General features: G+C 33.5%; 1 protein-coding gene across 13 annotated transcripts in view; it reads left to right on the forward strand.

Annotated features, from left to right (window-relative positions):
• LOC121407503 overlaps nt 1–19,540 on the forward strand; it is a 55,025-nt gene that overhangs the window by 7,511 nt on the left and 27,974 nt on the right. For 3 of the 13 annotated variants that reach the window (XM_041598614.1, XM_041598628.1, XM_041598627.1), the window contains exons 1-5: nt 13,898–13,977; nt 14,207–14,273; nt 16,482–16,591; nt 18,143–18,171; nt 18,770–18,837. The gene's annotated coding sequence lies outside the window, so the exon portion shown is untranslated. The other 10 variants (XM_041598621.1, XM_041598617.1, XM_041598622.1 and 7 more) reach the window with 10 other exon arrangements.

Here is a 19,540-nt window from a genome sequence, read left to right on the forward strand (position 1 = left end):
TACGGGGTTAAGATCGCTAGTGTAAAACAAAAGTGGGCTAAGCTTAACCCCGTACTATAGGTGGGGCTAAATGGCAATTTAGCCCCACCTATAGTACAGGGTTAAGGAAATTTTAGCGTATGTAAAAAGGTACGAGTGAAGTACTTGTACTACGAATGATCGACAAAAACCACTAGTCCGGGGTTAGCGAGTTTTGTGTGTGAAAAGCAAGTATTGCTTATTCGGGGTTAGCAATAACAATTTGGCATGTGTGAAAAGAAAAAAAAGTAGTACGGGGTTAGCGATAGTCCGGGGCTAAGAAAATCCTGTGTAAAAAGGGTATAAATTGAAATGTAATGCATGAGTGAACAGGAATTGTAATTTTAGTGCAGCATATTCATCTTGTGGACCTCAAAAGTGTGTTCGTGAGAGTCAGTTACAAGCAAGAGGGCGAGATATGCTAAGACTTGAGTAAAAGGGCATTCCTCTTCTTTTTGTCCTTTTACATATTAAAAGTCATATGTACCCTCCACCTCCATTTTCCAGCCCCCCTCTCTCTCTCTCACTACCTGGATTGTAGCCTATTCCAAGGTAGCTGATGGTCTGTTTTCTTTATTGAATGATTACCAAGATATTTAATGATTATGATTAATGAAATGATTTATTGAAAAAAAAATAAATGTTTGATTAATCACATTGCACATTGAATGAGTTGATTTACTGATAATTTGTTTAAATTGATTAAATGATTGATAGGAAAAAGTTGATGTTCCAATTCAGAATTAATCATTAAATCAACATTCTGCTCTGGACTTCACGCTTACATGACAATATAGTCCAGGATAGGCCCCGTAGAAAATTGACCAAACCTTGTTTTTTTATATATACAATTTTTTTTAATGGTTAATTGTCAATTCGAGGGTGCTGATTACGAATCTGAATGATGCCACTCGTGAAACCTTGAGCATTTTCCGCAAATTGGCAAAATCCAATATGGCCGCCAAAATATGCAAATTACCCATGAAACTCATAAAATTGTCCTCACAATGGCTGTGAAATGCATGAAATTGTGTGGCAGGAGTGAAATACAATCTTAAAACATAATTTTTGACAAAATATTTATTTTCCTGATATTCAAAATGGCCGCCATAGGCCATTGTATACACTATCATGTACAATATGAATAGGGAAAACTAGTTTTCACAAAAATGAGCACTAAACTGCAAAAATCGCGATGTATGAACGAAGTAATATATGCAAATCATCATTACTAATGAGATATATTATTTATTATGTCAAATATTGGAACATTGCTGTATTTTGATATCTAAAATAGCTGCCACTGGCCCAAAGAGTATTATGTACAATGGCAATGTCCGGGGCCAAAAAAATGACATGATTGAGCATTAAAATGCAGATTATTAAGATAAACGAGTGGAATACTGACTAAAACATAATTGTAAATATGCCATTTATGTGGTTAATGCTGTATTTTGAAATTCAAAATGGCCGCCATAGCCACTATATATTGATCATGTACAATGCGAATAGAGAAACTAATTTTAACACGAGTAAGAAACATAAAATGCATGTAATTGTGATCTATGAATAAAATATTGTCTGACAACATGTTTTATAGCAAGACATATCATTTCTTTTGTCATGCATGAGATAAATACTGTATTATGAAATTCAAAATGGCCCCTATAGGCCCTAACAGTATCATCTACAATGTGAATTGGGACGTATAATTTTGTAAGAATTTGGATTTGCTTGACTATGACATCCATATAATCCTGTTGTATGAGTAAAACGTTATTTGAAAACATTTTTTTTTAATCATCGCATTTCTTCTTCCATATAGGTGATAAATACTGTATTTTGACATTCAAAATAACCTCTACAAGCCCTAAATAAATTATGTAACATGCGAACAGGGAAACTAATATTCACAAGAGTGAGAATCATAAAATGCATAGAACTGTGATGTACGGGTAAAGATATCGTCTTAAACATTATTTCTAACTGAAAACATCACATATGGGTCGTGGACATGGTGGAGGCAATAAATGCTGTACTTTGAAATCCAAAATGGCTGCCATAGGTCCTAAAAGTATTGTGTACATTGTAACATGGGACATATAATTTTGACAGAATTTGGCTTTGCTTGACTCTAAATATTGCATATAATTGTGAATTGTGATGTAAAGGTTAATTATTGTCTAAAACCATGGTTTCTAACTAGATATATCATATTTGTTGTGTAATTAAGGTGATAAAATGCTGCATTTTTAAATTGAAAATGGCCACCATAAGCACTTATCGTATATATACAATTTGGGTGGAGACAAATGATGTTCACAAAAAGGGCATATGACAGCCATTTTGAATGTTGAAATACAGTATTTATCACCTAAATTACATAAGATATTATATATTTTGTTATAAATCATGTTTTCAGACAATATTCCATTCATACATCACCATTTGATCAAGCAAAGCCAAATTCTGTTCAAATGATTTGTTTTGTTCCCATTCATATTGTGTATAATACGTAAGGGACTGTAGCGGCCATTTTGACTTTAAAATAACCGTATTTGTCATCTAACTGGCAGAATAAATGATATATCTTAATAGAAATGATGCTTTCAGACAATATTTTACTCATAGATCACTATTACGTGCATTTATGGTGCTCACTCCTGTCAATATTGGTTTCCCACTTTGCATTTTACATAATGGTTAATGTCGATGGCGGCCATATTGAAAGTCGAAATACAGTATTTAACACAAACTTGAAACCTGAATGATATATTTCGTTAGAAAATACGTGTTTAGACAGTATCCAGTTAATTTATCAAATATGCATTTTAGCGCTCAATCTTGTGATTTCTTTTCTCCCATTTCTCATTGTGTATAATACTTTTAGAGCATTTGGCAGCCATTTTGAATATCAGAATACAACATTTACCACATACATAGCATATTGATAATATATTTCGTTAATAATTATGTTTATAGTCAGTATTCCAATTGTTTAATCTTCATAATAAGCATTTTAGTGATCACTCTTGAGAATTTTTTGGCTCCCATTGCAATAGTACGCAATACTGTTTGGGCCAGTGGCGGCTATTTTAGATATCAAAATACTGCAATTTTCCCATATATGACATTACAAATTATGTATCTTGTTAGTAATGGTGATTTACATATATTACTTCGTTCATACATCGCGATTTTTTGCAGTTTAGTGCTCATTTTTGTGAAAATTAGTATTCCCTATTCATATTGTACATGATAGTGTATACAATGGCCTATGGCGGCCATTTTGAATATCAGGAAAATAAATATTTTATTAAAAATTATGTTTTAAGATTGTATTTCACTCCTGCCACACAATTTCATGCATTTCACAGCCAATGTGCGGACAGTTTCATGATTTTCATGGGTAATTTGCATATTTTGGCGGCCATATTGGATTTTGCCAATTTGCGGAAAATGCTCAAGGTTACACGAGTGGCATCATTCAGATTCGTAATCAGCACCCTCGAATCGACAAAAAACCATCAAAAAATATTGTATATAAAAAAACAAGGTTATGCCTCTTCTATCCTGGACTAACAGCCATCAGTCTCTCAACAGGAGGGGAGGGTGGGAAAGAGGGAGGGGGTGCTAAATGTTCTGTTGACCCTTATTTCATCAACCTTCTTCCCACTTAAGTACTATTTCATCCCCTATTCTCCCGAGTCCCATTGAACACCTTGCTGAGATCCACATGATAAATGGTTACACTTCGTATTTCCGAAGCTTCGTAATTCCGAAGGTTCTTTATTCCGAAGGTTCGTAATTCCGAAACACGTAAATTGCCTATACCTCGATGTTCGTTAATCCGAAAACGAAAAAGGGTTCGTTAATCCGAACATTTGTGGCGTAATTCCGACGATTCGTTATTCCGAAGGTTCGATAATCCGAAAACGAAATAAGGTTCGTTGTTCCGAAGGTTCGTTAATCCGAAAACGAAATAAGGTTCGTTGTTCCGAAGGTTCGTTAATCCGAAAACGAAAAAAGGTTCGTTATTCCGAAGGTTCGTTGATCCGAAAATGAAATAAGGTTCGTTGTTCCGAAGGTTCGTTAATCCGAAAACGAAATAAGGTTCGTTGTTCCGAAGGTTCGTTAATCCGAAAACGAAAAAAGGTTCGTTATTCTGAAGGTTCGTTGATCCGAAAACGAAATAAGGTTCGTTTTTCCGAAGGTTCGTTAATCCGAAAACGAAATAAGGTTCGTTAATCCGAAAACAAAATAAGGTTCGTTTTTCCGAAGGTTTGTTAATCCGAAAACAAAATCAGGTTCGTTAATCCGAAAACAAAATAAGGTTCGTTAATCCGAAAAATGAAAACCGGGAAAGCAGAGGCAGAGGCAAGGGGAGGGGGGCGGGGGACACTGTTGCCGTTAAATTATCATATGAGGATGGGAAGGTAAGGGCAGCCAAACGAATTTTCGTTGGGGGTAAAGCCAAATTGAAACTCATACGTCAAAATTGGGACTGTGGTAATATTTTCACCTTAAGATTATCATCTGCTTGAAGTCATTGTCTGTTTGATAGTGATTAAGTAGAGAATAACTTTTTTGAAGTGACTTCTTATTATGGCAAAATGTATATTTAGGCTTTATTTTTCGGGATAGAGTATAATGAGCGAGCGGCTTGGTAAAACAAATTCAAAGGTGAAGTTGTATAACGTTTTTTGTGGTCAGTTATTCTTAAAATGGCATTATTGCGAGGTGTTGCGAGAGTGAATCACAAGCTAAACTTTAGGTTATTTCAATAAAAAATGAAAATTAGTTTTTAAAAATACGAGCAGATTTCTGCTGTCATTAAAAAGATGTGCATCTAACTAAAGAATTAACACGAGCGCAAAACGCGAGCTTAAACATACTGACCAGAAAAGGAACCTGTTAAAGAAAGCATTTAGTGACCTCTTTAGGATGCATATTTCACCAATCGAATGAGAGTGCGAAGCGCAAGCTGAAATTTTTCAATATTCCAGCCTGAAAACTTAACTTAACTTGTATACTTTAAAAAGAGTATTTTATTTCGAAAAAACATGAAAAACGGCATATTTATTTTTGAAAAAAGAACTTTCCCATTCCCCTGTTTTTTATTCCATTTTTGATGCCCCCTGCCTCCCTCCCGGCGGATCCAACTTTCGTCAAATAGAGGGGGGGGGTTAGCCATATTTTCCTTGATCGGCAGTTAGTTGATTTTTGTTTGTTTCTTTGAAAGGGTAGTCCTAACAGTCAATAATTAGCTTTATCCTTATAAAATAAAGTAAATATGTAATAACATGATAAACCCTTTTTAAATAATGCGAGCGCGAGCTATATTTTTGTTAATATGATGGGCAATATGTTTGTGATCTTCAAAGCGAGATGCCTATGTAACTAAATTTAGATAATAACTGCTAGCAAGAAGCGCGAACAGAATTTTTAAATATATAAGCTCTGATCTGATCTAAAGGGGACATTTTAAGAACTTTTTGCAGTTAGCCATGAAGACGATGCGTGTTTTAGCCAATGGCGGCGGAACGTATTTTTTTTTTTTTTTGGGGGGGGCAAAGTAAAAAAAAAAGGGGCCAATAGGGCAATTTGGTGCAAACGGATATTTTCACCATTAGATTATCATCTGTGTAAAGAGGTTGTGTGTTTTTGTAGTAACTAAATTGAGCACAATTTTTTAAGTGATCACTAAACATGCTAACGTTATATATTTACGTTTCATTTCTGCGAGCGTAGAGAGCAAGCGGTTTGGGGGAAAAAGTCAAATCTGAAGATGTAAAATTCACCTTTTTGGTCAATACTGTGAAAAGGGCATCCTTGTGAGATGTTGCGAGCGAATCACGTGCTCAAACTTTTGGAAATTTCATGTGGGCCTAGAATGATGATATTGATATAGATATCATTTACCCAGGGAAGCCACTTCAGTTCTGAAAACTATTCTCCCAGCTATTATTATTTTTTTTTACAAGAATGCTATAGAATGTCCAGTTTTCAGGTTGGAAAATCGGAAAAATTTGGCTCACGTTTCTCGCTCGCATCAAGTATTGTTTATTGAGGAACTCATTCTATTCCTGGTTACAAAAAAGAAGTATGAAATGTCCAGTTTTCAGGTTGGAATATCACAAATTTTAAGCTTGCGGTTCGCACTCTCATTATTTAGTTCGTGAGATATATATTCTATTCATGAGTCACTAAATGCAGTCCTTAAAAGATTACTTTCTGAAGCCTGTTGCATAAAACTTTTTACCTGAGAAAACTCTGGTAAAAACTGAAAACTAAGGTTAGTCTGATTTCCGCCAATTACTTTAGCACAGGGCAAAAACTCCTGTAAAAACAACCTGAGTTTTCTCAGGTAAAAAGTTTCATGCAACGGGCCCCAGGTCAGTATATAAACAAATTACAACTCGCCCTCGCATTAATTCTTTAGAAAGATACACATCTTTCTCACGATTACAAAAATGCTCCGAATGCTCACTTCACGTCTTGTTACATGAAATGTCTACTAGTTTCAGCTTGCGATTCGCGCTTTCAACATCTCACAAGGATCATTATTAGTATTATTTTTATTACCAGCAGAAGCTGTTATTAAAAATGACATCCCCTCCAATACAAATCCTATTATCTAGAGGTTGCTCGCACGCTTCCAACACACTTGATCCCCTGCATCTTTAATTAAACCATTTGCTTATAGGCAGCAATTGCTCAGATAAAATCGAAATTAGCCTATGCTTGATCAGGGCGCCATTCTTAATGAAATACATGCTTTGGCCCCAACACACATCATCGATCGTTATTACTATCATTGCATAATATCGTGTAATCTTGTAATGACAACATCGTTTTTGTTACCAAAATGAATTATTTTCATTTTCGGATTAACGAACCTTATTTCGTTTTCGGATTAACGAACCTTATTTCGTTTTCGGATTAACGAACCTTATTTCGTTTTCGGATTAACGAACCTTATTTCGTTTTCGGATTAACGAACCTTCGGAATTACGAACCTTATTTCGTTTTCGGATTAACGAACCTTCGGAATTACGAACCTTATTTTGTTTTCGGATTAACGAACCTTCGGAATTACGAACCTTATTTCGTTTTCGGATTAACGAACCTTCGGAATTACGAACCCTATTTCGTTTCGGATTGACGAACCTTCGTAATTACGAACCTTCGGAATTACGAACCTTCGGAAATACGAACCTTCGGAATAACCGAACCTTCGGAATTACGAAGCTTCGGAATTACGAATGTATGCGTGATAAATGATAAAGTTGAAATGCTGCCCAAAAAGTGTAATTTGTGTTCACTCATGCATTCAATTTAATAATTCATAAAAGTTGCTTAAGCAACCCAAACTGGTCACGGTTGATGATTAATTTATCACAACGCCCTTAACTTTGCAAGTTTGAAAGGATTTGCCTCTCAAATTGACATAAATTGGAAGGCTAATTCCAGCCCACCCTAATTTTCATACTCTTTGTTTCAGTGGGCAGTGCTCGCTCAAGCATGAATAGTTTTCTAACTTTTTGGTGTCATTTGAAAGTTGACCTTATTGGCTTTCCATATCTATAAGTCTTTTTCCCCAAAGTGCATGGGTCATTCCATGCCAATTCACCAAATGAAAGTGCAATTTTGCACCCGACTCTCTCGGAATTCGTTGTAAATTGGTATACATAAAATTCACCATGGCCCACGCTCAAAACAAAAAAATTAGTCAAATCGGTCCATCGGTTCTCACGCTACAGCCCGCCCTTTTCTCCTTGTTTTGACAAAAATGGGCGTGACCTTCAACTTTCAATGGTCATTGCGTCGTAACGTGTTGACCAATTTTCACGAAACTGGTACCATTTAATAGGAAATTCAGAGAGGAATCCAAAACATGCATCAAATAATGTATTGGAGCGATTTATAAGGTCGTGACCCTTGACCTTTTCTTTGACCTTGAATTTGACCCCCGGACAAATAATTTTTTTACTTGATTTTCGTGTATGTTAATTATTTGTATGATATTGACAAAATGTGTTAAAACCAATGATGATATTTTATTTCTTCACCTTTAAAAATCCAAAGATATCATGAAATTTCAGTCTAGTCCCACATACTGATATTCATGTTAGTAAAGTGTTCACCAGTTACATGATTTCTTCTAGTCTTTAAGTCACAGTATGCAAACACATGATAAGAAATTAAGCTCATCAGTTCACAAATGAACATTGAACATTTATGCTCATGAATAGGTACATGTATTTTTTATTTGGCAGCCATTTCAAAAGTGTATAGTTTTTTTGGGACCCACTGTGTGATTTTAGGATAAAGCATAATTAATAAAGAAACCAAATTCTTTTGAAAATTTTATTGTGGATATGTAGGCATGTTCACGTGAATAGTTTATGCCCAGAGTAATACAACAGTATATTTTGTTGTTTCTGCTGAATATATTTATTGTTATAAGTTCTTCAAATCTGTTTCTTTTTTGCTGACATGGATGAAAAAACGGTGAGGGAAAGGAAAAAAGAAAAAATGAGATGGGGAGTGGAATTATGCCCTGGTCATTGAGGGTGGTGGAATAATCTTAGGAAGATAGTATTTTCTGAATAATATGCTATATATCATTATTATTATTATCATTATTATTATTGTTATTATTCTAATTATTATAATTAGCATTATTGTTACTATAGATTTGCATATTACTTGCAAAATGATGATAGATCCCTGATTAAGAAAAGCTCAGTCTATTGTTTTAAATGATTGCTTTTCATCTTCATGTATATTCAAATTAAACAAAAATTTGATATTACATCTTTGTAAAAAAAAAGAAAAAAAGATGGTGCTTATGGTTATGAAGGAATTGTAGGTCCATGGGAATTGTGATCTATTATATCTGGCAGGAAGATTTGCCAGCTGCTTCTTCACTCAAGTAGGAACTTGCATTTTCTGTACGTGCTTTGGAATGAATTGTATGGTTTATGAATAAAGGTAATGATAATAGTAAAAACAAAAGATATTTGAAAAATATACTACTACTAATAATAGCAATAATAATACTTATTATGATAATGGTGATAATAATATTGATAATAAGTGGTAGTAAAAGTAGTAGTAGTAGTAGTAGTAGTCGTAGTCGTAGTAGTAGTTAGTAGTAATAATAATGATAATGATGATGGTGGTGGTGGTGATGATCTAGGATCTATCTCAGATCTTAAAGCTTCATGTTGTGTAAAAGGAATGCTCCAGGCTGAAAATATTTATATCTTGGTGAATAGAGTAAAATTCACAGAGCAAAATGCTGAAAATGTGATCAAAATAGGATAACAAATAACAAAGTCATTGAATTTTTAAAATTTGCATTATTTTGGTGCAAAAGTTGTAGGAATGTTTCATGAATTATTCATATTCATTAGGTGGGCTGGTGATTTCATATCCCCACTTTTTCTTTTGTTTTGTATTATATAAAATTAGGTTTATTCAAAATTTTTCTACCAAGAGCTAAAACAATTGGATTGACAACTGATTAAGTGCAGAAGTTATTTCTTGCTGCAAATTATTTCATCATAATGGAGACACATCATTTAAACATTTATGAAGAAATGAAACAATTATGATGTAATAACATAAGAAAAGGGAAAGTGGGGATGTGACATCATCAGCTCACCTAATGAATTTTCATGATGATGTGCATATAAGTGATTATAACTGTTTTCACAAAATATTGCTAAACTTTAAATTTCAATAACTTTGTTATTTGTTGTCCAATTTTGATGAAATTTTCTGCATTTTGCTCTCGGAGTCTTACTCTATTTAATTCAAATATCTTCAGCTCAGAGTATCCCTTTAAACTGAGATTACATGTAGATTAATTTGCTTCGCTCTTAAAGGAGAATGAAATCTTTGGAACAAGATCGCTTGTGTGAAAACAGAAAAATCTAAGAAACAGATCAACAACAGTTTGAGAAAAATCGGACAAATAATGAGAAAGTTATGAGCATTTGAATATTGTGATCACTAAATGCTATGGAGATAGCGAATTGGCAATGCGACAAAGATGTGTGATGTCACTTGTGAACAACTCTCCCCATTACTTTAGTATATATTTCACTAGAATTGCCTCTTTTATCACATCTATCCATAAATCATGTGTTCTGTCTACATGAGGGCATGTAATACATATTTTTTAAAGAATACATCATGGATAAAGAGTTTGTATCATCATAACAAACAGCAAAAAGAGACATTTTGAGGGTATTTTATAGTCCACCAAAGGGAAAGTTGTTCATCAGTGACATCACACATCCTTGTCGCATTGCCAATGTGAGGATCTCCATAGCATTAGTGATTGCAATATTCAAATGCTCATAACTTTCTCACTATTTGTCCGATTTTTCTCAAACTTTCTTTATTCTTATTCTTTGATTTTTCTGTTTCTACACAAGCCTATTTGTTCCAAAGGTTTCATTCCCCTTTAACTATACAAGCTAACGAGACCCAAAACACACTCTTATACCAGCATATTTGAGAAAGTGAATGTAATAGTAATTAATGTATGAATTTTTATTATTCACTTGAGGTTTTTATTGCTCTAAGTGGCACACATATTTTATCAAATGTGTATATTAGCTGTTTCCGCCGTTAAATGCTTTAATACAGCAAAGAAGTCAGAAAAATTACAAAATGCTTCTTCTTTGTCATTTCAAGTCCGATTTCAATTCTGTTTGCTTGATATGATAGCACTAGGCGGGGGATTCAAAATTTCTACACAGAATTTTGAAAATCATTAAATAGGTTGATAAATGCACTTTTTTTGTCAAAAAATTTTTTTTGTCAAAATTCACAAAAAAGGCTTGTTCTTCTTTGTTTGTTGACTGATTTTGATTTTTTTTCTTCCATCTGGTAAAGTTTCATGAGGTTCATCAAACTCAAACACAGCATTTTTAAATTTTGAGAAGATTGTTTATACCAATTAATGCAAAATTTATTAATAAATCACAGAAAATACCTCTTCTTTATTTGTTTACCAAGTTTCAAAATGCTTTTTGTCATTTCAGTGTCTGATTTTAATTCTGTTTGCTTTATATGATGGAACTACGTTGGGGATTAGAAACTTTCACACAGAATTTTGAAACTCATTTAATATGTACATGTATGCTAATTCATGCACATTTTCAAATTTCTTAAAAAATGCGTCTCCTTTATTTGTTGACCAATTTGTATTTTTTTTTGCTTCCTTGTAGAACTTCATTAGGTTCACCAAACTACACAGAATTTTGACATTTTGACTAGAAAGTTTGTTATGCTTTAGGCAAAATTAATTTATGCATGTTTTTGAAAACTCACATTAAATGCTTCTCCTTCATTTGTTGACCGATTTTTGTCTCACCTGCGAAGCAAAGTGAGACTATAGGCGCCGCTTTTCCGACGGCGGCGGCGTCAACATCAAATCTTAACCTGAGGTTAAGTTTTTGAAATGACGTCATAACTTAGAAAGTATATGGACCTAGTTAATAAAACTTGGCCATAAGGTTAATCAAGTATTACTGAACATCCTATTAGAGTTTCATGTCACATGACCAAGGTCAAAGGTCATTTAGGGTCAATGAACTTAGACCATGTTGGAGGAATCAACATCGAAATCTTAACCTGAGGTTAAGTTTTTGAAATGTCATCATAACTTAGAAAATATATGGACCTAGTTCATGAAACTTGGACATAAGGTTAATAAAGTATCACTGAACATCCTGCATGAGTTTCACGTCACATGACCAAGGTCAAAGGTCATTTAGGGTCAATGAACTTTGGCCGAATTGGGGATATCTGTTGAATTCCCATCATAACTTTGAAAGTTTATGGATCTGATTCATGAAACTTGGACATAATAGTAATCAAGCATCGCTGAACATTTTGTGCAAGTTTCAGGTCTCATGATTAAGGTCAAAGGTCATTTAGGGTCAATGAACTTTGGCCGAATCGGGGGTATCTGTTGAATTACCATCATAACTTTGAAAGTTTATTGGTCTAGTTCATTAAACTTGGACATTAGAGTAATTAAGTATCACTGAACATCCTGTGCGCGTTTCAGGTCACATGACCAAGGTCAAAGGTCAATGAACTTTGGCCGAATTGGGTGTATCTGTTGAATTACCATCATAACTTTGAAAGTTTATGGATCTCATTCATGAAACTTGTACATAAGAGTAATCAAGTATCACTGAACATCCTGTGCGAGTTTCAGGTCACATGATCAAGGTCAAAGGTCATGTAAGGTCAATGAACTTTGGCCATGTTGGGTTTTTTGTTGAATAACCATCATATCTCTGTAAGTTTATTGGTCTAGTTCATAAAAAGTGGACATAGGAGTAACCATGTATCACTGAACATCTTGTGCGAGTTAGAGTAGTATTCAAAGTCAGCACTGCTGCTATATTGAACCGCGTGATGCAGGTGAGACGGCCAGAGGCATTCCACTTGTTAATTCTTTTATTCCATCTGGTAGAGCTTCATGAGGTTCACCAAACTTGTACACAGAATTTTGAAATTTTGAATAGAAAATTTTTATTCTAATTTATGCAAAATTCATAAATTAAAAAAAATGCTTTGTCTTCTTTGTTTGTAGATCAATTTCAATTTTGTTTGCTTTATATGATAGCTCTAGGTGGGGATACAAAATTTCTACACACATTTTTGAAACTCATTGAATATGTTAATCTATGCATATTTCTCCAAACTCACAAAAAATACTTATTATTTATTTGTTGACTGATTTCGATTTTTTTGTTCCATCTGAGAGCTACATGAGGTTCACCAAAGTTCTATCGAGAGTTTAGAAATTTTGACTAGAAAATTATTTGTGCTAATTTATAAGAAATGTTTTCATAAATCACAGTAAACGCTTCTTCTCTTTCATCTCTTCATCAGTTTTAATTCTGTTTCCTCAATTCATGTCATCAATATAATTCATTACAGTGTCAACTGGGCTGAAATTAAAAATTGTGTTAAATTTTGTTGCAAGATGCCAGATGAGCTCCACATCATTGATTTGCTAGTTTCCAGCTCTTTTGTGATGACTCCCCCCCCCCTCTGATTAATGGAAATGATAACAATTATTGAAATAAGGCATTGGTTATGATAATACCAAAATTATGATGATGATAACGGTAATAACACATGATAACAGTAAAACTTTTAATAATACTGATAATGATATTGATTACAATGATTAATGATAACAACAATGACAATAGTCATGGAATTGGTATTCAAATGATGATGATGATAAGTGTTTTATCATTTATTTCATGCAGTTCCTAACATCTTGCATAAATTTTACCAAATGTGCTTGTATTAGAGCCAAATTATTTTTAAAAAGTATAATTGGATTGTTTGAACTTGCATAGGGCAAGGGCGAGGACGTGCAGGAGTCTACAGAACACATGCCAATAAAGTTTGATTTTGTAGACAAATCATGATCCAATAGAAAATGAAATAAACTGAAGAGGTCCAAAGTCCATAATGTGTGTGTTTGTGTGTGTGTGCGGCTACTTCCTGATTAAATGCAATATGTACTTCCTCCCAAGTTTAATGAAACACAGAAGCCTTCCTGTGTGTGTCACACACTCACCCAAACACCCTCACACACCCCTATCCACACACTCACCCACACACACACGATCATGGAGGCTGCTCATAGTACACACATAGAAGAGGAAAAAAAGAAAAGAGAGATATAAACACGGTGGTGGCATTTAATTTTCATGTGCAGTCGGGCTCGACAGTGCTATTGTAGTATTGAATTGAATACTTTTCTTTAGTTCCCATTACAGTTGGAGGTTTGTATATCGTTTGGTGAGAAATGAAACAAGCGTAAGTTTTTATCTCATGTACGTGTGGTAGACGGGATGTATAATTCTGCTATTCATGGAGCATGTTATTATGAGAGACCAGTTGGTGAGGACCCAGGCTATTCTCATGACTGCTTATTCTGTGGTTTCATTTTCATATGGGTATTATCACGAGGGTATGTTTAGTTAATTTGGAAGTCGCAAGGGGTCATACAGCTTAAATGACTCGAAGGTTTCTCTCAATTTTCTGTGAAGGAAAGAGCATGTGTTTTGATTCATGAGCTTTTCATTGTATATAACACCATTTTTCTTGTTTATAATTCTTTTATCCCAAGGCTTTGCAGAATTCAGTGTGATCTTACACCAATCGTTGCTCCTGTGCATTGATGCCATATAAACCAGGTAATTATTCTAATGCATCGTTATTAAGAATCAGCCATAGCGAGCTAACTCATAGGCATGGTAATTGTTGGATAATCATATATGAATGGCTAATTGACTTTCGTTCAGGTTGTCAGACAAGGTATCTGTATTGGTATATATATCAGGATATCTTGTGATTATATGAATCATATGTTTTTATATTCCTATTTCAGCTTGCATTTATAGACTTGTCGCTATTGTCAGAAGGATGATATTATAATACATCTCTATGTTTATCATGGTTTATAATAGTTTTTACAAGTTTCAGGTAAAATATACCGTCATATAGTTCACTTTAGATATTGGCATGTATGTTTCCACCTGTTCATTAAAAGTGTCTGATCTAATTATTAATCTATTTTTTGGTTTCATCCTCAACTTTGATTTCGTAACTTGATGTATTAAAAAGTTTATGGGGGACATTGGATTTTATTAGATGGGATATAATGTTTAATAACGTCAATATACAACTATAAATGTTACCACCCCAAAACCACCAATAGGTCACCAGGTAAGGGTCTCTGTAAAAAAACAAAATAGTAATTTAGTCTCCAAAACCCAAAAAAAAAAACCTTATCTGAAAGAGCAATTCTTCTTCTTCATACTGTGAAAATTTGAAGTTGTTAAGTTAAATATGAGAAAGGATACAAAGGTTTCTTGGACAATACTTTTTTGACTGCTTGGAAGTTTCACTGAGATTTATGTATGCACACACATCTCATGCTTGAGTGAACCCAAACTTCAAACCTTGTTTTCTCCCTATTTTAAAGCTCTTTGCTGAATTTCCTCTGCATTCAATCAAGTACTTGTAATGGTTATTGTTGGTCAATTTTAACATATTATAATCACTTTAAAGCTTAGGAAGTGAATTTTCAAGCTCAATATTTCAATCATTTTGATCGACTTATTGTTGGTTTTGGGGTGGCAGCTCACATACCCTACACACTAGACCTGAACATGAATTTTTAAGTCTCTTTCATAGACCTAGCCTGCTTTCACAATCAATGATCCTCATGTTATTTGATGAAAGTAAACTGCTAATTAATCAATGGCATTGTCTTTGGGAGTGGGGGGGGCTCATATATTTACCATTCTTGGGTTAGCATAATAGTCATTGCTCATTAGTAATACGATTCAAACTATAATGCCATACAATTTAGTCGCCTGATGAGCAGGATTTTGCAATAAAAAGGGAAGATAAAATTATGTGTTTTAAATGAATCAGAATTATAATCTACAACTGAAGCAGACTACAACTAATTTGCAGTATTTTCCTTGCAATAAGAAGTGCGAGCCTGTTCTTAAATGCACATTTATTCACTGTGCAAATCGTAATTTAAGTCGTAATTCTACAAAATAATCATAAAGCATATTTCTTAGGCCATTATTGAAACCGAGAGATCATGCCTAAAGCTAAACAAGGAAAGGGTGATGTGTGAAAGAAGGAAGTAACTGTGGAGTGGTGTAGTTTCTCAGAAATATGCCTGAAAGTTATATCATTTATCATAAGATGAGTTTATTAACAGTCAAGTAGTTAGGAAACCTAAGAATCCTGTATGAAATTGTATATGAGAAATTGTGTTGTAGAGGCACCCTGATAATGAATGGGGGTTTTTTTGTAAAAGGAAAGAAAAATATCAGCTAACCTTAACTATCATTCAGGATAAATTCCTTTTCAATGATTTAAGTAGGTTTTAGATCTATTCTTGTTTTATTATTCATCTATTTTCATAATTCTTTTCTCATTTTATCCTATTTCTGTTACATTTCTGTTATATTCACAATAATAATTCAATCAGGATAATGTTTAAACTTATCACTAGAAATTCATTTAGGCTAGACATGAAATAGTATGGAGACTTACTTTACATCACTGCCAATAAATTTGCAACTGTGAATATCTGGGAATATGTGTTATGCTGCACATAATTGGAAATGTGTATTGATGTTATATTACTTTTTGATTCCATATATTTTCTCTTTTAGATTATTTTTAAGGAATTAATCTAGGGATTTGGAGTGTTTCACTCATTTTCACTTAAAATCGCTCCATACTACCCTTAGAAAATTAACTCTTTAGAAAGTGAAAATTTTCTGTCATTTTTTTTTTTTTTGGGGGGGGGGGGAGAGGGGGTGGTATATTAATATGTATTTTAATCTATACCATTTACATTTTTTATCAAGCAGCTTGTAGAATCTGATCTGGTGGAAAACTTTTGGTTGCTCATTTGAGATTTGATTTCTGAAGAGAAACTAGTGTTATTAACCATTTTTGCCGAAATACTACAAAACTGCAGGTAAGAACCATACGTTTAACCTTGCCCAACCCCCTCCCCTGCTTATCTCCACCTAATCACCCCAAACTTGAAATATTCAGGAACCTTCACTATGTTTTGTCACCAAAATCATCATACATACATGTAATTAATATGAAATGGTTAAAAGTTTGACTTGTATTAACCTCTCGAATGGACCTAGGGATAAGGTATGGACCTTTTAATTTCCTCTGTTCGGAGCAAGTTCGATAACAAGATAAGGATAATAATAACAACATTTCTAAATTGTAATGTGTTGTTATCCATCTTATGTAGATTCCAATTGTGAAGTATAGAAAGGAGATAACAAAAATTGATAAAGAGGGGCGAGAGCTACATTTACAGGAAAGCTTGTTTTAATACCAGGCTGAAGAAGCTAAGAAAGAAAATATTTTATCTTGTGGAAGTTTATTCCTTAGGAATGGCCCAGCCTAATGATGATTTGATTTCAGGATAACCAAATTTAAAAAAAAAAAATATGGGACATTCCACAATAATCCTGTGTCATTCCAAGTTACAGGTCATTTGTCCGATCATCCGATGCATCTCATGCTTCTACATACCAATATTGCCACAATCTTAATCTTTATCATACTAATAAAACAATTAGGATGGGAGTGGCACTGGTAGATAGATATCAAAATATTGCCCATCTGTTTATTTGGGAGAAATAAAATTTCTGAAATTTGTAAATCATTCAAAAGTTTGTAAAGTAAAAAGCCAAGAAACAAAAATCCAGAACAAAAGATTCTTATTGATTATTGATATGAATAGAGAATGGTGGAAAGTGATTGAACAATTGGATATCTATAAGAGCTGTACAAAACGCAACAGAATATTATTATATGGGACATCTTTTCACCTCTGATCATATGATAAACATCTGCACAAGAATTATTGATCATTGAGAACTCCTCCCCACGTTTTCTTTCATGTACAATGTCTACATCACTACTCTCTCTCACTGTGTCATTGAAGTAGGAGAGTTCATGATAAACAAATGAATGGCAAGGTCCAATGACATCATTTTCATTCAAAGAAATTGTATAATTTGTAAAAACAGACAAACAAAAAAATCAATGTGAGTCCAATCAATATCTCCACACTTACAACTTGTGTTTTGTTTTATGAAATAATAGACAGATGTACACTATTTCACTGATGTACTTAAACAATGCATTATTGGATCCAGGTTGTTTTTCACTGTAGATTGATTTAACAGTGTAATGGTGTGGGGTGGAAGTATTGATCGGTGTCACTTTTTTCTGTTGTTTAAGTGACCCGCCCTCCTTAAAATACATGGATTTGTGACCTTTTCAAAATAAAAATTAAATTACTGGGTTTCCCTTTTTTCTCCTTTTATAATCTGAATTCCTTGTGTTTCCTGCATGTGAGATGAATACTTTGTTTTCTATATTTTATTATTTTATTTTGGTAAATTTAGATTGCTAGATTTTATACAGAATACAGATTGCATGTCAATTATTTTGTGTAACTTTATTTAAGCATATTGTGTCTTTTTTTATCTTACAGGTGTACTGCTTAGTATATAGAAACATTTGGTAAGTATGGCTGATTATGCACTGAATATCTGGATATATAAAGCATTGGCAATGCAGGTTTTGTGCCAGAATTGTTCATTTAGTAACATTAATTTAAAAGATTTGTGCCGAAAGGGAAAAAAAATAATACCAGTCTCAAGGATAAACTCAGTTTTTTTATGATGTGGCATTGATTCTACTACCAGCATTCTGGTTATCATCAAACTGATTGTCGCCATGGTTTCTACTTGCTCCATATGAATTATTACCCTGTTTTGCTATTATTTATTCATGCTTTGTCCATGAGATAAAATTGTTTTTCAAAAGGTAAATTGGACAAGATGATTTTGCTTCTTGATGAGAAGTAAAATATTCAATCATCAGTGTCCAGAATTTAGGAAGATATAGAGCCATAGTCCATGTTTACATGTATGAAATCCGCTTTCTGTTACTGAACATAACACTGCTGCCAATATGGCGATATACTGTTGACGTTTGTATTCTATCTTTGATATAATGATTTAAAAAAGACACTAATGTTGAACAACATGATTATTTTGAAATAGTTTGTGTTTTTTTGAGAATTTTTGTAAATTTGTTTTGTACTTTGATTTTTAAGGCAACATTAGAATTCAATCCTGTACGTGCTTTTGAGGAGCCATTGGGAGCTTAGCTATAAATAGTCTGGTAAGTATTACTATCAAGGTATGGATGGGCTACATTGTATTGGTAAACAATAGTCCATGCCTCCTAAAAATATGCAGAACATCCATTAATTTAGGAAAAGGGGCAAATTGCGTTTTATAGAGGAGTTTTAAACTATTTTTTACAAGTTTCTAATAAGGAATTATAATTTATCTTTGTATTGTATGTCATTTTTTCTTTATGTTCAAGATGAATTGTATTTTTTTTTTCATTTAAAACAATACAATGTATAAATAATAATTGCAATCAATCAATCAATCAATAAAGGAGTGTGCATGCTCAAGATATTATCAAGCAAAATATCTAAACCAATATTTCAGAACATATTTATTGCATGATATGGTAGTCATTCAATATTAAAGCGAAACACAGACTCTGTGTTGGTTGTTTGTATCTTGTTTTAGTACATGATACATAAATGAGCTGATATAGAGCATACATGATTCAAGTTTCTCTTGTGGCTAAACTAGTTGTAATTGCAAAAGTGAATGCATGTCATAATTGGCTTTTCTGAAGAAAAAAATGAATTAGATTAATAATTTTGACTGAAGATTTTCATAAATCAGATAGTTTAAGTCAGTGATATCTCAGAGTAAAATGTGAAGTGTTGCTACAAAGAGGGTATTCAGAGCAGGGATGACAAATCTTCTTATGGACACTGCATTAAACTGAACCAGTTGACTAC

Source organism: Lytechinus variegatus, chromosome 2, assembly GCF_018143015.1.
Source record: "Lytechinus variegatus isolate NC3 chromosome 2, Lvar_3.0, whole genome shotgun sequence".
Taxonomy (NCBI): Eukaryota; Metazoa; Echinodermata; class Echinoidea; order Temnopleuroida; family Toxopneustidae; genus Lytechinus; species Lytechinus variegatus.